We start from the raw sequence: 25,480 nt of genomic DNA on the forward strand, positions 1-25,480 counted from the left end.
TTTGATTAACTGTCTCATTTTTGTTCAAACGGATTTTAATATGTTTGAAGGTTTATAGGATTTTCCTTTGATAAACACGCCTTATTTTGCAGGATGTAAGATAATAATATGTATACCCCTAGATGGATCTTACAATTACACTACATACAGATCAACGTTTTTTATAACTATAGAGGTATCTGTAAACGCTCGCTTATCCGGACTTCTCATTAGGGAAGTTTCGAACAACAGACGGTGAGTCCGTAAATACAAGATATTACGTGTATTAAAGAAATAAAACAAGATATTCTAATTTTTACGGCGCGTACAGTCGGGCTTAATCCCACCAGTATTTTATTATAACTTATGTATTAAAAAAAAAACGAAAACCTGCTCTGATTACTTATACGGTCGTGTGTTTCATAGGAAAAATCCTTTTTAATTCAAAAAGATATTGGTATGAACCAACATCGCTTTTCCCCACTCTGCTAGAGTCGCTTATTGTGTGGAATTTGCTTTGCTTTGAACACTTCGGCAGTTTTTCGACTGACCTTGACCGCTTGACTAGGTGACACAGTCACCGAGTTTGCTTGTTTGATTCTGAACGGGCTACTGTTTCTATTTCTTTTTGTAATAATAGGATCCTTCTCTTTAATTACCATCGGCAACGTATCGTGTGTTTTTAGCATTATGTTGCTGGTTACGTATAAAGCAATGAATGATGAACTATTAGGAACTGAGCGATTACTAATAAGACAAGTTATCTCTACTGTATTTCAATTTTTAACTGTTTGGTTACTTCATTCTTTGCTAAAATTTTGAAATAGTGAGGGATCCTGGGTCAGCGCATTTAGCCTGATGAAAGTTTTTTTACAGACATGTTATTCCTTGCAATCCAGCCATATTTTTAAAGTTGAGTGAGTCATTGAGGTTCGATATTTTATATAAACAAAAAACTCAGGCTAAAACTGCGATCGGGACTTTGCAAAGGAGCATTATTGTCATGACCCGAAATAGTGTTACCTCTAATTTATATAGATTTGTACGGGTGTTCCACTTGTTTTTTTGTGTGTTTCTAATCACTACGGTGCTTAGAACGACCTATCCATGCATCTGTATAAATACAGACGTCCCACTGCGTAAACGCATATTCACTGTTTAATATGATTTGTTACGTAAAGGGATTAATAATCACCAAAATGATAAAATTAACATAGTATGATTATGATACTTCAGTAGAACTTCTGGAAACAGACACTCAAAGATAAAAAACTCGCAGTAGCGAAATCTCAATGATGTAGATAATTTCTGTAAAAAAGTAAGATTAAGAATGTCTCGTAACTTCAGCCACAGGAATAACGAAATTCGACCTGCAAAGGAAACACTCAAAGTTACTCCAAATGAATAAAAAATTGTACTTAGCTTGCTTTTGTGGGAAGTCACGGTGTTCCGATAACGACACACGGCCTTGGTCCTCCTCTATTTAGCGGACGACCTGGTTTGGCTTCAGTTTCCCCCGTGCGCGTTGTTTCGATGATTCGAGCCCTTGAAAAATCCGATGCTGCAGACGCGTTCGGTTTTGTTTCTTGCAGTGCCGGAACGCTCACTAACGATGTTTTCTTGAATGATTCTATTGAGAGACGAAGCTTCCGTTGCCGTAGGAAAAGGACACGTCGGTTTTGTTTCTTGAAGTTATTCACTAACGATGATACTAAGTTGCTTGACGAATCTTGTTGTTTTCTGAAGTCGCTCACTAATGATGATACTAGGTTCTTGAAGAATCTGCTGCTTTCGGTCGTCGTTGACTTCATGATTATTATTCTGTTTTTCTTCGTAGGACGTTGTAGAGTTCTTCTGGTCCGCTGGCCACCAATTATTAGGGCTCTGCCTTGTATGATAAGGCGCCCTATGAGGTAATGTTGACTAGCGATAATCTATACGCTAAGTCGGTTGGTATTGCACTTCCATCTTCAATGGAGTGTCTGGGGTTTTGTAGATCACTTACGAAGTCGGTATTATCTTTACGACGATGTGTTTTGAACTCATGGTTCGGTGAGGTTCTTGTAGAAAACACAAGGTATAAAAATAGTATAATCTTCTGAAGTTTTACATGATGAAGATCAGGTATGATCGTACAAGTCTTCTATGACGATAGCTTGATCGCTTCTTCTGCCAATGATGATGGCTAATCCTATTCCTCTACATGATAAAGCTTAGGTAAAGAGGTACAGGTCTTCTAATGACGATCACTAACTCTGTTCTGCCTGTCTACCATCTCTGTTACAAGTTATGAAGGAACAGACAGTAGTTCGAACATATGAACATACTATCAGATGACATAGTTTCATACGAACACAATCGAATGAGACCCCACGCTACAGATCACGTAGGCCGTTTGAATAATAGTCGGGGTAGTTGTCTCAAGCAAGGGAGCTTGGACTAATGTTTATAAACAATTGAATGACTACAGGTGACGGCATGTTATCTTAGCTTACATACTTATTGTATACGTCATCTTTAGCGTCTCTAGTCTGATCACATTCCTGCAAGCATCTGGTTGACCTCTTTAGTTTTTAGACTTTTATATATATGGACTAACATTCCATATTTTTATTATGTAAACACTTACATATACACACACACACACACATAACTAGTGCGATTGGACAATGACTAAGTATTGAAAGTTATGAGCATCATTGTTATGAATGTTACATTCAAGTATATATTATTTGGAAATATACATATGATGAAATGGTATTAAGTGAAAAAAATCCGTTATTTCAAGAACCATATTGAAACTCCAGTTGAAATCAAATGGAAAAGAAATAAATGTGACAGTCTCGTTTTGCAATACATGCGAGAAATGACGAAAATTAAAAAGGCATGATGGGCTCAAGGAGGCGCAGGTAAATAAACGTTATCAATAAATGGTTTAAATTGCAACAATGAGAGTTATTTGTTCTATGTCTGTCCCATATTTTCTGCCCTGTGGTAAAGCGACCAAAAAATAGATAAATGAATTGATTAAAATAATAATTAGTAAATACTAGTTGTCGTTAGGCTCTGTCTCCTTTTACCTCTTTCTAATTTTTCTTATAACAAGAACATAAAAAACTTAATTAGAAATATGATGCACATCAAATCGAATTTTTCAAGCATGTTCTTTTTATAATAGCGTTTGTGAACATAAATCAATGCCTTCTTTGATAACTAATGACATTTTAGCGGTAATGTGTTTGGAGAACGACTTACATAAACGATTGAAGAAGAAATCTCTTAAATACTTCGTAAGGTTTACTGATAAGGCGTGCCAACGCATGAAAAATAAAACCATTTATTGAAGTAAGCGTACATAAAAAAAGGGCAATGGAAGACACATAAAGATATGAAAGAGCTATGCTTGATTAAGCTTGATTATGAATGGTATGGATTGATTATTTTCAAGACATTGATGATTGAAATTATAATCTTCGCAATATTATAGATTTTACGAAATGCAATATAAAAGGAAAGAAAAGAAAAAAAAATTAAATTGTAAATTAACCGAATACAACCTCTCAAAGACAGTCTTAACCAACCATAAATCAGAAATAATGCGTATTTTTATAAGGCTACAGACCCAGTCTCTGGAGTCCAAACCCACAGACAAGTGAAGTGTGAATTTCGACTCTATTTCCAATTTATAATCTCATGAACTGGCGTCCTCTTCGTATGGAGCGTTGCTATTTGCTTTCTTCATTTTATTAACAACCCTGAAGTGATGTTGTGTTGACAGAAGGAGTTATTACAAAATTATTCTTGTAGATGAAGGTTAGGTAAATAATATAAAAACTAACAATGAAATGTGACTGCACCATTTTTCCCTCAAAAAAAAAAAAAAAAAAAAAAAACTAAATTAAAACAAGATGACCTTCATATATAAAAAAAATTAAACTTCACATTTTTATTTAAAATGTTGGCTTTCACATTAAATAAATTTGACCTATTTTCTTAAGTTGACTTGCAAATTAAAATATGTTGAAGTTCAAATTAAAAATCTTGACCCTCAAATTATAAACTTTGATTTCAAATAAAAAAATTACTTTCCATTTAAAACAAATGAAATTCAACGTGAAAAACAATAATATATGATCTCAATGTGAGTAGGGAGTCTATTTTCGTAGCTTGTAGGATTTCTTCTCATCATATCCTCATCGACAACTCTTTCGCGCCCATAGCAACCGTTGTGACGCATAACCAAGGTAGCATTTTGTTTTAAATGCTGAACTGGAAAAACATTTTATAATAAAAATTGCAATACTGGCATTTTCTACGTGTAGGAAATTAATGGATGTCTAAAAACGGAAATAATATCCTGTAAAAATATGTTATTTTTTTTATTGAATTTCATTTCTTTTCAATTGAAAGTAATTTTTTTTATTTGCAATATAGCTTTTTAAAATTGAACGTCAACATTTTCAATCTGAACTTTAACTTTTTTTTATTTGCACGTCAACTGAAAGTAAACTTTTTTAATTTGAAGTTAAATTTCTTTTAATATGAAAGTTAACTTTTTTAATATGATGTTCATTCGTTTAATATGAAAGCCAAATTTTTAAATTTTAATTTCAATTTCTCTTAAAATGAAAGTCAAATTTTTAGATATAATATTCATTCGTTCATTATGAAAGTTAACTTTTTAAAGTTAAGTTAATTATTTCTAATAAGAAAGTCAACATTTTCTAAATGAAGTTCTTTTTTTCTAATATGAAAGTCAAAATTCTTTAAAAGAAGTTCAATTTTTCTAATAAGAAAGTCAATTTTCTTAGTTTTTTAAATTTTATTTTAGGGTAAAAATTTGTAGACGACGGTCATACTCTGATTAAAGTGCAACATTCCTTAGATACACTGAGCGAATTGCATAATTCAGATTTCATATATATATATATATATATATATATGATATATATATTATATATATATATATATAATATATATATATATTATATATATATATAATATATATATATATATAATGTGTATGTGTGCGTATGAGAAAGCTTGAAAACTAAAGAAGGAGATGTATGATAGAGCAAAATTAAGATGATCGATTCTAGGAAAACCAATACAAAAGTAATATCTATAAGAGAAGCCTCACAAAATCATTTATCAGACATTTTTGTTCAACATAAAAAAATGCTGAAGAATTCGCTACATACTGAAGCCATAGTGGAAAGTTAATCTCAATAAAAGAATAACAATAGAATACTTATATGAATTAAAATTACTTGAAGTAAAACAATTCATATAAGTATATTTCCCGGTGATCACCGTACTCACTATTCATTATAATATATGATTAAAGAGAATAATTATGACGAAATCATTCAACCTGTTATAGTCACTGCAAGCGTGGTTCTTTCTCATGACGAAATGACTGACATTCACTCTTTCGCTTAACTTTCATACTGCAATGGGTAGATGAAAGACTTCGGCGTTTTCGGTCACTTAAACTGTATATAAACCGTACAGTTGAGTTTTTTTTTTATATAAGGAATGTGTTATGCCATATAACCAGAGTTTAAAATCTTTTGACATGTAGATATGAAAGTCACACTTCTCTAGCTAGTCAGTTTTTCACAAATTATACAGGAGTTTTAAGAAAAATTAAAACATAATATGAGAGTTGTATATTAATGTTTATTCCGCTGTTTTTGAAATATCCAGTATATGATCAAAGTTAATTGCAGAGCAGTTCTTGTGTAAATATTCATATAGAAGAGTCACTACTGCAAAGGTTTGCATACTTTTAATTCAAAAACAATATAAATTCTATAGACTGTTCTATGAATATTAATGTTTTGTGCTTCCTTATAACAGACCAGTATTTCATTTTGTCGTATCAATTTATTTGAACTGGATTAGGATTGAGTAGTTTTGTGTTAAAGGCCATAAAAGTAAAAGTAAATGTTTCAATTATACCAAAAAGCTGGAAACTGTCTAGAAGTATTCATTGCAAAGTGTAAGTGGAACAATGAATGTCGAAAGTGGAAGAAGTAATGATGAGATGAGACTGGGTCGATGTTTGAGACGGTTTGCTAATCCAGATGGAATGGGAAATGATGGAAGAAAGGTAGAACTGGAAGGAGAGGAAAAGGCGATAAAAGAGAAGCTGCACGTCTTCACAAAATTAAAAGAGAGTAGCACAGTATAGATCGTCGAACGCGCTGCCGATGATCCATACTTCAGAGATAAACGGAGGGCCTTGGATCTTATCTGCAGAGAGAATTCAACCTCGGCTCATCGGTTAAGAGTACAAACTGATGATTTGCATTTCTTTAACATCACTTATCAGGAATCAAAAGATTAATATATATATATATATATATATATATAATATATATATATATATATATATATATATATTATATATATATATATGTATGTATATATATATATATATATATAATAGATATATATTTATATATATATATATATATATATTATATATATCACATCACATTATCAAAACGGCGCGACACAGCCTCAGGGATATTCTGCAATTCTTTTGTCTTTGTGGCCTCACTCCCATCAAAATCTCTTTAGTTTCGTGGCTCTTCATTGATGTTGAAACTTGAATGAAGCACAAACTTATTAGACAAAATTATTTATAGTAAATTTTTTTTTTATTAAATAAAAGTATGAACAATTAGAATACTAACAAGAGCGTATTAATCATGCCGATTTCAAAAGATTGATATTGGGAGCGTGGAAAACTGATGATGTTATTGCCAAGGATGCTGTGGCCCACTGAGAAAGAGAGAGAGCAGTATCCTCGTTTCTATTTAACCACAGGTTCATTTCATGTTTTTATTTCACCGGATGAAAACCGTATATCTAATACTGTCAAACCATGGACTGAAACATGACCTCTGCTCAATGAGCTTTCGCCTGATTTTGCTCTCGATACGCTCTCCTTTCCTATGCCTTAGTCATTTTTTCTTGTTAGTTTTCTGTGAAAAAAATACATATATTAATTTGCTAGCTTTGCCTGCCTGCCCACCCTCAGATCTTGAAAACTACTGAGGGTAGAGGGCTGTAAATTGGTACGTTCATCAACTACCTTCCTATCATCAAACATACCAAATTACAGCTCTCTAGCCCCTGCAGTTTATGTTTTATTCAAGGTTAAAGTTAGCCATAATCGTACTTCTGGCAGTGCAATAAGTACCAGCAACATAGGCCACCACTGTACCATGGCTGAGTTTCATGGGACACGGCTTAGAATTTTATGGGGCTGTCACGAACCCCGAGACGTTCGCTCCAGTTTTGATATTAAAATAAACAAAAAGAATTCAACACCAACAGTTGAAACTGGGGATATGAATATAGAAAGATACACAAACAGAACAAAGGTTTATTTACAAGCTTACTAACAAAGATAAATGCAGAATGGTTTCTCCTATTTACATAACAAAAGTAAAATCTTACACTGCATGAGCTGGGGTAACAGTGAGCTAATGAAAATACTTGCTATCTTGTGTTGCAGCTGACGGAAATCAAACCTCAAAGCGATGGGTTCACAAAGGAGATCTATAACTTCGGAAGTCTTCTTGACTCTGTATTGCAGAAAACAATGTCTACTCTTGATACCCGAAGGGCAGGAACTCCTCGAAACCTCTTGTATGACGTTTCTTCTCTGAAGGCTTATTCAACGTCGAAATACCTCGGTCGTCCACGTCCTGACAACGACTTGACCAGATTCTGATCAAACTCTCGAGCGCCTTTTTTCTATCTTATCCTTCGTCTGTTCCTTTTTCTCTTATCTCTCTCTGATGACCTCTGCTCACTGCTGGTCTCTAACTGATTATCTCTGCTGCTGATCTCTGATCTCTCTTACTTCGACAGTAGTAGGCTATATATACAGTGACCTGGGGGCGGGGCCTACGGGGGCGGAGCATGAACATCACACACTCCGAGATGACAAAAAATCTTTAGAAGGATCTAGACGGAATGTTGCATCATAATATGCTGCATTCCTCACAACATGTCGGCGCCTGTCGAGTTCCATACCTCACCTAATGATCCTAGAACAATCATGAGAACAAGAGCCTCCAACACGTGCGCAAATGTCTCTTTACTGCAGACCTACTTGAATAAAATGCATTTTCCGTTCTTGTAACTCATCTTTCTTTGCTATAAAGCAATTACCATAACAGAGAACTCGATTGTAAAGACTTCGGCACACTTTTTTCCCTGCTTCTATAAAATATCAGTCCAAGGTGAAGTACAAAGTCATACAGATGTAGCGATTGTTTCATATCTTCGTTTCTTGCACAACCACCTTGATTGTTATGGTGTGCGTGTGAAGCCTTTAATGAAACAAATATATTTCTTACAACTTTACCTTTCATGTTCTGCGAACTCACTGACGCAAACGCCAAGCAAATTCATATAATATTGACCAGAACGTAGTGGAACCGAATCACTCCATACAAAATGATGTAGTACATTCAGATTGTGGTCCCAGGTTGGATCTTCCATTCTTCAGCACTGGAATGAGCCTAATAACATCAGGTCATAAACATAACTTCACGTTTCACTTCAGTTAAAAATCAGAAGTTAATTTTTGCGGTCGGGAGAAAAAACAGCGTACTTGGCTTGTAGTAACATACCCGAATTGTACAGGTTTTATTGGCGTACAACTCCTTGCAAAGCACATAGTTTCTAGTGCACTGGCACCATTCTATTAATCAGTGTAAGTTTCTCTACAGTGTCAGTATTGTAAGCATTAAAGGATATCGAAAAACTACATGATATAACTGTTATCGAAGGTTGCCTATCCATAACTGGATATGAAGGAGTTTGGTCCAACCACAAGTTGAGTGTACGAGAGCGAATTCCTTCTGACCTTATTTTCTCCATTCCTGTGAATAAAGTCTCGAACAATTATATATATATATAATATATATATATATATAAAATGAGGTGTGATGATAAAGTATCAGGACTTATGCTATAAAAAGACAACTACAACACTTAACATTTTAGCATATAATTTCCTTCGAAGTAGTCCCCTTTGGAGGTCTCACACTATATCCAGCGCTGTTGTCCAGTGATGGAATCATTTCAGAAAATCGTTTTCTGGGATAATCAGCAGCTACCTCGTCATTAACTTGGATCTCCTCGCTGTTCAAGTGGTTTCTGGAGCGAGGAAAAAGTCGCAAGGGCCGAGATCTGGGGAGTACGGAGGATGTCGGACCTGGAGGATGCTGTGCTTGGCCAAAAACTGCTGCACGAGCTGTGTTGAATAGGCAGGAGCGTTGCCATGGGACAATTACCACTCACCAGACCCATGCACTTCTGGCATCACGCCATAGTAGCACTCCTTGTTTACTATCTGACCAGGTGGAGCATACTCATGATGAACTCAGTTCTGCTGGTTGCAGGTCTCCTAGAACGTTCGTCACTATCGACATTTTGTTGGCTATCTTGAAAACATCTGAACCACTCCGACTGTCCACTTGTGTGCGGCTCATATACAATTCTCTCCATACACATTTGCAACTCTGAGTAGGTATGTGCGCAGGCATCGCCAAGTTTTCGGTTTTATTTGATGCAGATTCTCTATTCAGCTTTTCATCACAGTCAATGCGACAACCACACAACACTACACAAGTTCCTTCCAAGTGCTTTTGTAAAGAGCGGAAGTGAGCTAGGACGATACAAACTTGGTGTGCATGCACAGTGGGGGTCTAGTCAATTTATGCCAAGTGGCCTCATTCTGCAAATTTTAGCTGTTTTACTATAGCAACAGTCCCAATACTTTATCTTTATGATCACAACTTCCATACGAATATATATATATATATATATATATATATATATATATATATATATATATATATATTACACACACACACATATATATATAATATATATATATATATATATATATATATATATATATATATATATATATATATATATATATATATATATATTACATACATATATATACATAGGTCGAACGTTTAAATCTTTGAAACGACAGACCCTTATCCAGATTTCAAACTGTTCATTCCACACTTAAAAGACAAGTATCTTTCCATCTATCTTTATAGTCCTCACAACAGTGGACGCCTAGGTTCGATACCCAGGAGAGGATAGACGTATATTCAATATCTTATACTGACCATTAGCCAAAGCTAGGGATGAAAAGAGAATGAGACATCCCGGTTAAAAGTGCGAGACCACTGAGAAAGTCATATTCGTCCAGTATTGCTGAAATAATTCTTTTGGCATTCATCAAATGTTTTCTCGTAGAGTTATGACTTGTTTTGGATGCATACAAAAAAATGTCATTATTCTGTAACGCTCATCCCCACTGAACAACCTTGTTCAGCAACTCTGATTTAGAATTAATGCAGAAATATCTTCCTCTGGTGCCATTAGTCCGAGAGAGAACGGGAGAAATAATGGATGGAATATGTAATGGAAAAATAAGCCAAAGACGTGTGCTTTGAAATGGATGATTTTTATCTTGATAGATGGTTCTTGGCTTTTTCCACATTTCAGGTAAATCTTAAATGCGCGAAGCATGTAGTCGTTAAAAAAGAAAAAAATCATACCTGATCAATCCGTGGAAAATTACTTGAAGAGTATTTAAAAATATATATAAAAACAATGTGAGATAGAAATATAATTTTACCGTTTCTTGGAACAGCAGATTGGTCAACCAAAATAAAATGTTCCAACTTCATCTCTTTTTCTTCTGCTTCTTCTTCTTCTTCAGTTATCTACTTCATACTCTTATTCTTATCTACGCCAAGTTATATTTAAGCATTCGCAATTGTATAACGGTTATGAGACTGGACTGATTTGTCTAACCTCCGAAAAGGCAAATCATTGATTCTTTTCAATAAAAAAAAAAAAAACAGATATATATATATATATATATAATATATATATATATATATATATATATATATATATATATATATATATACTATATATTTTCGTTGATTGGGCGAGTATATACGAACATGAGTTAATTCTATGCACGAAAAAGTTAGATTTCCTCCCTCTAAGTATACACAGAGAAAATATAATAATTTTCATTATAAATACTCTTAAATAATTAATCCAGATGAATGTTAAATTGCCATATAAAACATATACCCGTGTTAGGAACAATCGTTTGCCGATTGTTCCCTTGGTGGATTGTTGCCTCTTTTGTTTTTAATTGCTGGCGAGTTGACGTCTGTTGGATGGCGTCAAACTTCGTCAGTCAGGTTCTGGAGGGCAAAACAACCAGTCAGGTTCTGGAGGGCAAAACAACCAGTCAGGTTCTGGAGGGCAGAACGACCAGTCAGTCAGTCAGTCAGAGGCAGTCAGGTATGATTACCTGTGGACCAGCATGAGGCAGCGCCAGGTACTGGATACCTGGTTATTTGGTTGAAGTCGTCGTATGGTGTATGACTTCGAGTTGGAGGTCGGCAGCCTTTGGCCAGCATTATTGTGTTTTCGTCGTCAAGAGGAGGACGTGTCGAGTGCGACCTCACTGGGCAGCAGCAATGGCGTTTTTTCGTCGTCGAGAGGACGACGTGTCAAGAGCGACCTCACTGGGCAGCAGCAGTGACGTGTTTTCGCCCAGTGGTCGAGGAGGACTTCCATACCGTATCTGAGGACGAGATGGTTATTGTTTAAACTCTGTCTTGATCGTTCAGCATTCGAGGAGGATGTCCATATTGTCTCCAAGGACGAGGTGGTTGTCGTATTGGCTCTGTCTTGATCGTCCGGCATTGGACTGTTGTCCTCATTGTTTGAGGAAGTGTTCCCGTTTTGCTCTGAGTATCATTATGCCGCTTCAGTGTTATTTCTCATCTATTATTATGCTGCTTATGAAATTGTTTGTTGAATTGTACAAGAATCACTTAATTGGATTATTACTGTTGCTGCCTTTATGTAATTCATTGTGGATGTTTATTTTGCTTATCACTGGACCTGACTCACTTGTACATTTGTATATTTTGTATAATAAATTAATTTTAAGTTAATTTTTTTTTTTTGGTTTTTTTATGCTCCTCCCTCCTTTGTTTGTCACCTGTCGTCAGTAACTACGGCCCAATTGCTTATTTTTAAGAACCTGTCTATCTCGAAAGTAGAGATCGTAATAACCCGCATTTAACAAATGTGAACGGATACAATTAAAATTACATGTAAACCTAATTTTTCTTTTTCACAGTTTATCTAAAGATTTTCCGGCTGTTAACAACTGACGATTGCGTGACCAGGTAATAATAATTCATGATGACAAACGCCTTTTTCCAAAACATCCTTCCTGGTGCCAGGCATAAAAACAACAGCTGAAGTCGTTAACGGCATGATCACGCGTCCAATTACAGCAGCCTTACTTTGGATGCTGACGACTCTTAACAGCCTTTGAAGTTAAAGTAACATCCTCAAGTCCTAAATTACCGAGGATGTTACTTGAAAAGTGGCTTCATTTACCCTTAGCACCAACAAGCTTATTACATACTAATTTGCAGCAATGTAATGACTTATCATTATCTGTAGTTGGAAGGAGTTTACGGCTTCAAGTTTATCTATCGTGTTTAGTAGCAGCATGAAATAAGTCATAATAACTGGCACCAAACCTCATTTTGTTATAGAATCAGCAAAATTTGTACTTCAGTGGTATCTGACCTAACGAACAGATATGATGACACGACACGACATTACGTGATGCAACAGCAATTGTAGTAATTGTTTTTTAATACAGAAATGCTGAAGTATTTACTTTTCAAGTGACCTTCAACCTCAAAATATTGAGAAGTTGAAATACAACCACCAGGTACTTCTCTGACAATTAAAAATAAAATAAATTTGGCTTTAACATTTAAAAATTTAAAAGTTGAAAATACAGCAGTAAATAAGCATGAGAAGTTCATTAAATTTAATATTGCATATGTTAAACCTTGGGGACGTTAGGTTTACCTGCGATCTTATAAAATAAATTAAGTTCGAGGGCCATCAAGGATTTTGTAATTACTCATTCTTATGACTCATTTATTAAGATTTGCAATAACAGAGCCTTATTGCCAGCAATTATAATATGAAATATTTTAATAGATTGTCATATGAATGAAAGGTAAAACTTATTATGTCTCGTTTTAACAGTTTAGTACTTTAGTTAAATTTTCCTCAGTTCTAACAGTTATAGTAGCTCGAGTAAAAAAATCTCTTGGCACCTTGCGGGCCAGTTAAGACTATCCCGCGGGCCACATTTGGCCCACGGGCCATGAGTTTGACTCCCCTGTTCTAAGGTATCTTTGCAAGAAAGGAGTATATCATCAGTGATAATAATACGAAAAAGGCTATCCATCAGTGTGGTAAATATTAGTCTGTTTATTTCATAGTTTTATACAACAATAGTTTACATTTTGAAACTAAACATGATCGGCTATTTCCTACAAAGAATGATATTGCAAACTTGGGCTGACCATCCTGAGGAAGGGAAGGAATGAGAAGTGCTAAAGAAAGGGCTGTATTTAAACCAAGAGATCCATCCACAGTTAAGCCAATTTAGGTCACTCCCATTGATCATTCCTCTTTAATCCTCTTAAGTGTTGGTTGAAGGAAGATTTTATCTACGACATCTGAGTCCCAGGTACCCTTTGAAATGTTCATTACCTGTCTTTGTTTAATCAAGGCCGATTCTATCATCTGACTTTAGTATCGACAGTTGCTGCTATAAAATATTCATGACAAATTCCAGTTTCTTCAGTGGTTATGATTATTTATAAGGCTGAAAATAGCTGAGTTCTGTTGTCCATAACTAACTGCGTTTATGCTGTATTAATCTCTGGGGCAGAGATTTTCCTGTAAATCTCGGCTAGAGAGGTAGATTTTAATACACATATATATATATATATATATATATATATATATATATATATGTATATATATATATATATATATATATATATATATATATATTATAGAACCATAACTCAAACACGCATAATAATGATCTGCTTTCCTTCCTCACATTAAGTTGTCTATATCAGTAACAAGTACCACAACTATTGTGTAGATGTATACTTTTGTAATCAAAGACACAACCCCACCTATTACTTAACTGACGAAAATAAGTCTGCAATGCATTAAGGCATAATTGCTTATTAAGAAGGTCCATTGCTTCCTAGGTAATTCACAAGTGCATTGTGCAAAATTAACCGATTTATTAATGTATTTTCGTATCGTTCATCAGTACAAATGTTTGAATACTAAGCCCTATTAAATGATATGTCTATTGGAAAATCGACGAACGAAGCTGCAGTTAATCCAAATTTGTATATCATACTATAATGGGCGTAATGTCTGTCTGTCTGTCATTCAATCACGGCCAAACGGCTGGTCAGATGGGCATGAAACTTGGCAGGGTTATGGTGGGGACCCCTAAGATTGTTTGTGATGGGGTTTAATCCAACCTACTCCCCTCCTTTTCAGGAGGTCGGGGTGAGAAGGGATTCCCTGAAACGGAGCTGTTTCTGGCCGTGATACGAGGCTGGTTATTCCCGTAGATTTAGTTACTTTACGAATTTTCATACATAATTTCTGTACAACTTCCCCGGAGAAAGTCGCGAATATTTCAGCTCGGACACAGAAGAAGATGAAAATTATCATCAATATCAGCAAAAATTTTTGAATAACTTAAATCCATCGGGACTGCCAGTGCACAAAATAACGTTGAAGAAGTACTGCCCGGTAATGTTGCCTCGGAAATTTGATCTTGCCAATGGACATTGCAACGGAACGAGGTACACCGTTATGGAGCTAAACTCCCACGTCATTGAAGCAGAGATAACAACGGGCCCCCACACCAGCAAACGTCTGTTCATCCCCCGGATTCCTCTGATGCCTTTGGACAACCAGTTTCCGTTCCAGTTACACACAGGCAGTTTCCCATCAACCTGGCCTTCTCATTCGCTGCAAACAAGTCTCAGGGCCAGACTTTGGATCGTGTTGGTATGTTTCTGCCATCACCCATGTTCACGCATGGCCAACTGTATGTGGCGATGAGCAGAGCAACTGACTCTGCCAACTTGAAATTAAGTTGTGGACAAACTGATAATAATGTGTACAAAGAGGTTCTGTAGTAGGTATGTATAAAAATCGCCCTTTTTTTAATATTGCTGAACAAATAGTACATATAAATTTCTCACTTGTGCACCCGTATTTTATCACCCATCGTAGATGGGTAAGTTTGCTACTTGATATAATGTTAGGTAAAAATCAAACACCACTTCATTTCAACATCCACTGCTACTGTGGTGTTACATATGACTGCACTTTTTCTTCACTGTATGATCTTGTATGTAAGTATGTATGTAAGTATGTATGTATGTATGTATATATATATATGTATGTATGTATGTATGTATGTATGTATATATATATAGTATGTATGTATGTATGTATCTATAATTGGCGGTTGGTGGTACTTTTACATACAATGAACGTAATTCGAAAAAAAGGTTCGGTATGCATGGGTACTGTATTGTGAATGTTTTGGTTTTACATTACAAACGAATAAAAAAATAGAAAAATAATATATTTTCTTTAGCTGCTAAAGCACTTATGGTATCCACAAATGAACAGATGTTACCGATACACAATTATGATATAACGCAATATTTGTTAACCTATTTACGATATTATTATTATTATTATTATTATTATTATTATTATTATTATTATTATTATTATTATTATTATTATTATTATTATTATTATTATTATTATTATTATATTCAGAAGATGAGCCCTATTCATATAGAACAAGCACATTTGGGACATAGTAGACTTGAAATTCAAACTTCCAAAAATCAAATGTTCATTAGGAAGAAGAAAAGGTAAAAGGAAATACAAAGAGCTCCCACTTATTAAAAAGAAACAGTAAATCAATATATAAATCAATAGATATAAATGTATTAAAATACAATGAAAATAGTATTTCGGCAGTCATGTATTGCACCTTCTCTTGAAATATGAAGTTCAATTGCACGACATCCTCAGGGAGACTGTTCCACAGTCCAACGGTGTGAGGAATAAAGGACCTCCGGAACTGAGAAGTTCGACAGGAGGCATAATTACTGTATACTGGCGCTAAGGTTCTGCAGATCTGGTTGTTTCGGCAGGTAAAGAGGATTAGGGATCAATTGTGAATGTGAAGCATCTCTGTTAAAATACAACTTATGAAAAATGCCAAACAAGAGACCATCTGTCGATGGTCCAAGTCATAACTGCTAATATTAAGAATCAGAAACCTACCGCCACAAACAACTATAAATACGTATGGCACGCAGTTCTTATGTGAAATAAATCTGATGAAATTCAGTGGCAATGAAATTTGCCATTCCTTGAATTTTTGGCAAAATTCCTCAGTAAATTTTCTGAAGCGCCCTATCTGCATTAAAAAATATTCTTGATGACATTGAAAGTATTCCCAAACTTAGTGATATTCCAAGAGCATTCGTAAAAAAGGGGAACAATTTTATAAAACTGATTTTCTCAGAAATGTTGAGTGATATCATGTATCATAACCTAAAAATCCCAAGAAAGTCCTCCTGGATCTCAAGTCAGAAATCGCGTGACAAAGGGTGAAATTCGGTCATGCAACGTTTCCAGGAGAATATGATTAATAATATGCTATCAAATACTAGGGTGCTATGATATGAGGAGATTGGGTCCAGGTAGGCCAATAATGTAAATATTATTATACAAACCTCTTGCTGGTGATTAATTCAGGTTATTATTTCAGGTTCGTTTTGATATTGATGTGAAAAACAATTGCAGTAAGTTGTGCGATCTGTAAACAACCAATTCTCCAAGATATTCTAACACTGGGGGATAAGGGTCACTCTTCACTGGTCTCTGCAAGTAAAATTAGACCAGAAACCTGCATCTATGTCTAGAGGAAGCTGAAAATTGTCAAAGACTACTCCAGAAAACTGTTCACTCGAATCTTTAAAAAGAAAGCACTCTAGACAAATCGGAGGGGAGTGATGAAGACAGTGCTCCAGTTCTCAGATCAAAATCTCGTTCCTTTGATATAAAGACCGATTGCCTATATTGTACTGGCGTGAAATGTGATGAGACTAGAAATTCCAGTTGTGTTGACACTATTGACAGCATCGTAACGTGTGTTAAAGTCAGAAATGATGACTGGGGAAATGTGGTGTTATTTTGCATTCAAGCTGTGACTGATCAGCAGAAGTGAAGTATCACCATGATTGTGCACTTTGTTTTCGATCGGTCAACGAAAAAATGAATCCTCACGGAAAGGGAGAGCACTAGCGACATCAGGAGAGCAGAAGCTATTCAGAAAATTTGCGTATATATGGAGAACAATGACGAATATCAGTATTCTCTGAATTAACTGGCTAAAATAATGGAATCCTTTCTGGAAGGAGATAATGGATATTAGACCAAGTATCAGAAGGAGAAACTAAAACAACTCTATGGAGATCAAATAATGATCACAAATCTCTAAGGTACATTAGAGAATTCTGTCATATTTAGGGACAAAGATTATCAAGTCTCTGTGAATTTTGGCGACGTGAAAAATAGCTAACGTTATGACAGAGAAGAAGAGAATTATAGCTATGGCAGTCTGTATTATCAGGTATGAAATTCAAAGCCAGGTGTATGACTGTTCTGAGTACCCTACGATGGAAAGCACAGCTGATGGACATTGTCTTTTCTCTGAGAGTCTTAGCAGATTCTTACATGGTGTCATAAAGTTAAAGGGAACAAGGAATATGACAGAACATCGGCGATGCATTTCCATAGCCCGTTCTATCATTTTTCTTAGCAAGCCAAGATCATTTATCTCACCAGTTCTCTTGTCCATTGCCGTTTACTTCCACCGGAGATACGGATCTCGAGAACTGATAGATATGCTCAGAAACATGGTCTTCTGTGATGATTGCAAGGAAGTACAACGTTTATATGCATAAATTTTGTTAACTGAAGTACCAACGTACAACTTAGATGGTTTCTCCTACCTCGTGTTCGATACTGCAGAATTCAATACGCGATTTCGGGTCACAATACTTTCCAACAGTGACATAGTGTGTTTGACACCAGTTGATAACCCAGACAGTATAACTCTCAAAACAGTCTACTACAGACTTACCAAAAGGAGAAGTAGTTGGGGAATTTGGAAATTTACCCATAAAGACTTAAAATAGGACTAGGCTCTGTCACCATTGATCCTCTTAAGGATGCCAATATTAGTCTTCCCAGTTAACTTTTCAGTTGATACCTATCCATCATGGAATGGGTTCATGCAAACTTCTGTGAGAAGTGCAAACTATGAGAAAACTAGGATTGAAGTCCTTCCATTTATCTATCTGGATCCATCAAATCCAATTACAACATATACAGCCTTATCCTTTCCTAAAAGGCAATGTAAGTTGCAGGTATCAAGACATGCTTTGTGACCTTTAACCAGCCGTTATACATAAAAGCAGCAGAGATTGTTGCTGCATCTACAAATCTACCTGACGTAGTAGTTTGCTTATGTCATACCTTGGCTCAGCAGGATATATTATGGGAGGCAGAGGATTGGATACTCTGTGGGAAATGGGATATGCTGCTGGAACAGTGATACACATGATGACTGGACATGCATATGCTCGAGCTGCTAGAGATCACATATTAACATTAGCTGCTGTGTTGTACCTACTGCTCCCAAAAGTGAATATTTAATTGATGAAAGCCAGAAAGAAACAATGAATTCAGTACTTGAACAGCTTCTGTGTAGTGGCTGCGCCGGTATCAATCGACAGTCTTCTTGGTGATGCTTCAATCCATATCTTTATGACTACTATGGCCAATATCATAGACGAAGAAAAAAAAAATCTCTACTAGCAATTGTGGATCAACTACCTGTATGCTGAACGTACAGGTGGTTGGAAGTTGCACTTGCAATGCATCGGGAGAATAATACCCTATTTTCACGCTACTGGGCACTTTGTTTATGCCAAGTCTGCCAGAACATATCTTCAACAAATGGAGTTTACGTAGGGTGGCTACTTTACTTAAAAAAAAGATCGTGTGTAAAGTGGAAACATCACAGATCAAACTACAGAACAAAATCTTTTGTGAATGTTTAAATCCTCAAGGGGCCTGACTCGTGGACGTGGAATTACTGAAAGTACTTTTACAAAGTGGATCCATACATTTCAACCCTGCATTCTTCTCTTTGAAATAACTGAATAGTTTGTAACTATCCATACAACTTCATATGAACAACACAAGACTTATGATAAAGATCTCAGGTTCAAGACCACAAAGACCTAGCAGCCTTTCTGCAATGATTGAATTCCCATTCTCCTTTCACATGTTCTGACCAGACATCAGTAGTTGCTATATCCACAGGCCTAGAGGCAGATGCATCTGTTAACTGTGACCGAGCCCATGAAATAGGTGATGCGGTGGCTCTCTCAATAGATGGTACAGTGTTCTCTGATGTAAAGCTGAAATGCAGTTATCGAGTCATAAGCATAAATGGTATTATTAATGTAGTCAAGATCTGTGGGCAATCTGTTGTTGTCAATCCCACATTGTTGTTTAATAGAATAACCTGTGTTATTAAGAGCAGTTCTGATTTGGAAAATTATTTGTCACATGAAGGTCTGATGAGAAAAACATCAAAGATCATGCTTGGTCAGATGGTTAAGTTGAAAGGGGAACCACTGACCGAATTTCCAGAGAAGAGCATCTTCGTCATAGATGGCGGTTCCTTTCTTTGTGCTGTTGTCTGGGCTCCAAATTTAACATATGGAGAAGTCTGCCAAGCATAAGATGTGTCGTATATTGAAAACCATTTTGGGTTACACACAGTAGTAGTGTTTGATGGTTATGATATCGTGGATTCAACCAAAATAGATGAACAACAACGAAGGTCATCAAAGACTGTCTCTAGAGAACTTTTTGATCGGGATATGAAGGCTGTAACAAAACAAACAGCTTTCTTGGCAAGCAGAGCAAACAAGTCACGACTGATTAAAATGATTCGATGGAAGTTTGAATAAGCAATAACAAGCTGAAGCCGACTTATGCTAACAGTGATTTGCTGGTCATTCTTGTATCACAACCCACCCATAATATATGATACCAAGTCATACAGAATACTACTTGTGTTAATGAGATACATCTGACGGCGCTGCATGCCATTAATAGTTGTGACATTGCACTGCTCTCTTTGGTCAGGAAAAGATTCTAACTTGCTTATATATATATATATATATATATATATATATATATATATATATATATATATATATATATATATATATATATATATATATATATATAATATATATAAATATATATTCGGACCCCAATAGAGGGATGTGGCAATCGACCAACATAGTATAAAAGTTTAAATGTACCGGAGGGACATGTCGAGCGCTCAACAATTACTACATACCAGGTCACACCACTACCACTCTATACTCTACACAGATAGTTGCCAGCTCACCGCAGCAAGGAGCAATATTTCAACAAATAGATCGTCCACAGAGAAGCCTGGTTCAACAAATTGCCAGTAGCAAAAGCTGTGAGTATAAATCATCACCAGCCTCAGGTAGATGTACAGAGGCACACAGACTTCATTTTCCCTTCTTCAAGGAAACCACAAGACATCCGTGGGAATCCAAAGGCAGACACAAGTAACAGAACACCCCTGGACACGACTAACGACAACGATAGAATAAAAAAAAATAAACAAAAGATTACCAGAGCGCAGAACAAAGAAATGGAGAAAGAGAAGAGTAAAGAAGAAAATTAGACGCAGACTTTGTAAAAGAAGTGTTCAGCTTTGTGTATTGATCACCTTTCTTGATAATGATAGATATGTAATCAGAAACACATAACACACACACACACACACACACACACACAGAGGAATACTTTATAAGCCCAGAATAACAAGATGCAGTTCATTTACTAATCGTCCGTATGAATTCCATTCAAGGAAACTGGATGTTATGTTTCATAAGAGACCTTGAGTAGTCAGTAGTGAACATCCTTCCGCCAAATACGTTAAAGGTAAATAACTGTACTCGATTCCGCTTCCTGATTGATAAGAGTTCTTGTTAAATAACAACTGAAGCATGCCCTGTAATTTCATCTGTGATCTTTGATAATCGAATCTTGTATACCTAATTGTTAGGAAATTACCGTTATCTTTCGTTGATATACTTTACTAGGAAAGGATGTAACCAAAATAACTGACTCTTAAGGGACAGACTTGGTAAATATAATATGAAGGATTTTCAATGATAATCTACATACACACACACACACACACACACACACACACACACACACACACACACACACACACACACATATATATCATATATATATATATAATATATATTTATATAAATATATATATATATATATATATGATATATATATAGTATATATATATATATATATATATATATATATATATATATATATATATATATATATATATATATATATATATGTATATATATATATATAGATATATATATTATATATATATATATATATATATATATATATATATATATATATATATATATAATATCTATATATATATAATTAGATATATATATATTATATATTATATATATATATATTAATTATTTTTTATTTTTTGTTTTAAATATAATATATATATATATTATGATCCATATATATATATATATAATATATATATACTTACTATATATATATATATATATATATATTTAAAAAATCACAGTAGATGCACGTGACTTCATAAATAAGCGAATACCACGGGAAAATGATAGTCAGGAATCCAAGCGCTTTCGTCTTTATTCAGACATCGTCAAGGAGCTACTAAATTACTAAATTGGAGAAGAAGGCCTCAGGTACAAACAAGATCAGGAATACCAGATGGTTAATTATCAAAAGGGTAAAAAATTAAAAGAGATAATCCAGGATTATCGGATATCACACGGTCACAAACTTAAACAGATTCTGACCCTAACCGAAATTACAAAGTATCTTTACAGTCAAAGATACTTTGTAATTTCGGTTAGGGTCAGAATCTGTTTAAGTTTGTGACCGTGTGATATCTGATAATCCTGGATTATCTCTTTTAATTTTTTACCTTTTGATAATTAACCATCTGGTATTCTGATCTTGTTTGTACCTGAGGCCTTCTTCTCCAATTGTAATTTAGTAGCTCCTTGACCATGTCTGAATAAAGACGAAAGCGCTTGGATTCCTGACTATCATTTTCCGTGGTATTCGCTTGCTTATATATATTATATATATATATATATATATATATATATATATATATATAGATTATATATATATAGTATATATATATGTATATATATATATATGATATATTATATATATATATATATATATATATATATAGTATATATATATATATATATATATATATATATATATATACATATATATATATATTATATATATATATATATATATATATATATATCTATATATATATATATATATATATATATATATATATATATATATATATATATATATATATATATATATATATATATATGTATATAAATATATATATATATATATATATATATATCGAGCTACAATGTCCTTTAATATCTAATTCGCTCTACCTCGGAATTAATATATTTTCATATATGCTTAACCGAAGGGGAATTTTTTCTCGATAATAGATTTGCCTGGACCAGGGCGCGAACCTATGGATCCTTTCAAACCCAGGAACGTCAGTGAAGCTTTTCCTACTACACCACTCGCGGTGGTGTAGTAGGAAAAGCTTCACTGACGTTCCTGGGTTTGAAAGGATCCATAGGTTCGCGCCCTGGTCCAGGCAAATCTATTATCGAGAAAAAATTCCCCTTCGGTTAAGCATATATGAAAATATATTAATTCCGATGGTAGAGCGAATTAGATATTAAAGGACATTGTAGCTCGATATATGTATATGAATCACGGAAATGTGATATGACTTATATATATATATATATATATATATATATATATATATATATATATATATAATATATATATATATATATAAAGGCAGGTTTTAGAAGCAGGTATTCAACATCTGATCATATCCATGTAATTAACCAGCTAAAGGAAAAATCAACAGAGTATGACAAACCACTATGTAACTATGTATGACATTCGTAGAATATAAGAAAGATTTTGTACTGTCAAAATTTCAGCTGTAATGAAAGCCCTTCAGAAGTAGGGAATAGATGAATATTATGTTAGAACACTTGAAGACATCTACAAAGGTAACACAGCAATCCTTAAACTACATAAAGACAGCGAGAAATTCCAATTGAGAAAGGAGTTAGATAGGGAGACCCCAATCTCTCCTAAATTATTCACAGCGTGCCTAGAAGTAGTTTTTTTTAGAATTTAGAAAGCCAGTTCTAATCAGTCAATCAGGAAAGGAATTACAAAAGATGATAGAAGATCTGAATAGAGAAAGCAGAAATGTAGAAATGTAGAATTGAAAATGAATATGAGTAAAACTAAGATAATGTTTAAAAAAAATGCAGATAGACAACATATGTACTGAGGACAGACAGTAAGTATTTCCCCAGGACATGAGACCGAAATTAAAAAGAAGGGGGTGTATAGCATGGGATGTAAGCATTTGGTAAACAAAATGAGATTATCAAAAGTAAAATGCCACTCTTTCTAAAAAGAAAAGTATTCAATCAGATGGTCATACAATTATTGACTTATGCATCAGAAACTTGGAGCCTTTCTAAAGCCTTAGAACATAAACTAATTACAACTCAATGAGCTATGGAAAGAATAATGCTGGGAATAATTCTAAGAGACAGAAAAAGAGCAACATGGATACGAGAGCAAACTAAAGTAGGGGATATTCTAACAACAATTACGAAAAAGAAATATGCGTGGGCAGGACATATAATGAAAATGTCAGGTAATAGATGAACAAAGAATGGCATAGAAAGACCACTAACACACGAAAGTGGAAGATGACTGAGGCCTTTGTCCTGCAGCCTGCAGTGGACTATCAATAGCTGTGATGTGATGATGATGATGATGATGATGATATATATATATATATATAATATATATCATATATATATATATATATATATATATATATATATATATATATATATATATATGTGTGTGTGTGTGTGTTGTGTGTGTGTGTGTGTGTGTGTATGTGTGTGAGTGTGTGTGTGTGTTATATATATATATATATATATATATATACATACATATATATATATATATATATATATATATATATATATATATATATATATATATATATTTATATATATATATATATATATATATATATATATATATATATATATATATATATCACAAATAGGGACCCAGCTAAAAAAGCAATTAAATTACGAATTTAACCGAAAACTTGAAGAAAAAAAAAAATATAAATTTTCTTATAGCATCTGAGAATTACTTTCCACCGTACGACCCAAACGGAATATCCTGGGCTGCATTTAAACACTTCATCCATTTATGAAGTGTTCGTTTTGTGCACGTTATTTCTGTGAGTTTTTTTCTCATATATATATATATATATATATATATATATATATGTGTGTGTGTGTGTGTGTGTGTGTGTGTGTGTGTGTGTTTATACCTATACCTTCATGAACCATGTGATGATATCAACAGTGCCCAGCGGTACCTCAGGTATACCTAGGATGATGTGACGTTGCCGTATTAGCATATTGGTGCAAAATTCAATTTCCCTTGTATTTCATGTTAAAATATTTCACGATTTATAACTGCAATAAAGTGTGAAAAGGTCTAAGCAAATTTAGAGGGCTACGGTTCAGCACATAACAAAGAAAAATTTTAAAGAAAAAATTGTTTAGAATGGTCTTGCTGTTCTTGGTGAAAAGAGGTTTGTTTCAGATCAGCGGCCACTACCAAGCAAAACACGCAATGAATACTTGGTTCTGATTGGAGACCACTAAATAGCATCATATAGTCTTGTGTCTTGTAATCATTGATGATAAGACTGCAAAATTAGCATTAAATATAACTAGTGGTAACTCTAGACACCACAGTTCAGTTGAATATCCTCAAAAGTATTCAGATAAAGCAATATCCTAAACCACAAAATGTTAGGAGGAAGGGATCTCTTATCTGCAGCGTTCGTACGAAATGAATACTTATTTTTTTCAAAAAAATTTGCTTTAGCTTATTTTTTTTTAAGTCCTTACATCACAGGAAGCATTGATATATATGATAAAAAAATCATAGCCAAAGTTTGTTAGAATGCAAGATACAACTTACTCGAGCTCTAACAGGAATTTCTAGCAAAACATATTTTTTAAATTTCACGGCAATAGAACTCCGACATCTTATCGACAAAAGGCTGTAGAAAGTATCTATAATTCTCTGTATACAGAGATGT

The sequence above is a fragment of the Macrobrachium nipponense genome, chromosome 16, assembly GCF_015104395.2.
Source record: "Macrobrachium nipponense isolate FS-2020 chromosome 16, ASM1510439v2, whole genome shotgun sequence".
NCBI classification, from domain to species: Eukaryota; Metazoa; Arthropoda; class Malacostraca; order Decapoda; family Palaemonidae; genus Macrobrachium; species Macrobrachium nipponense.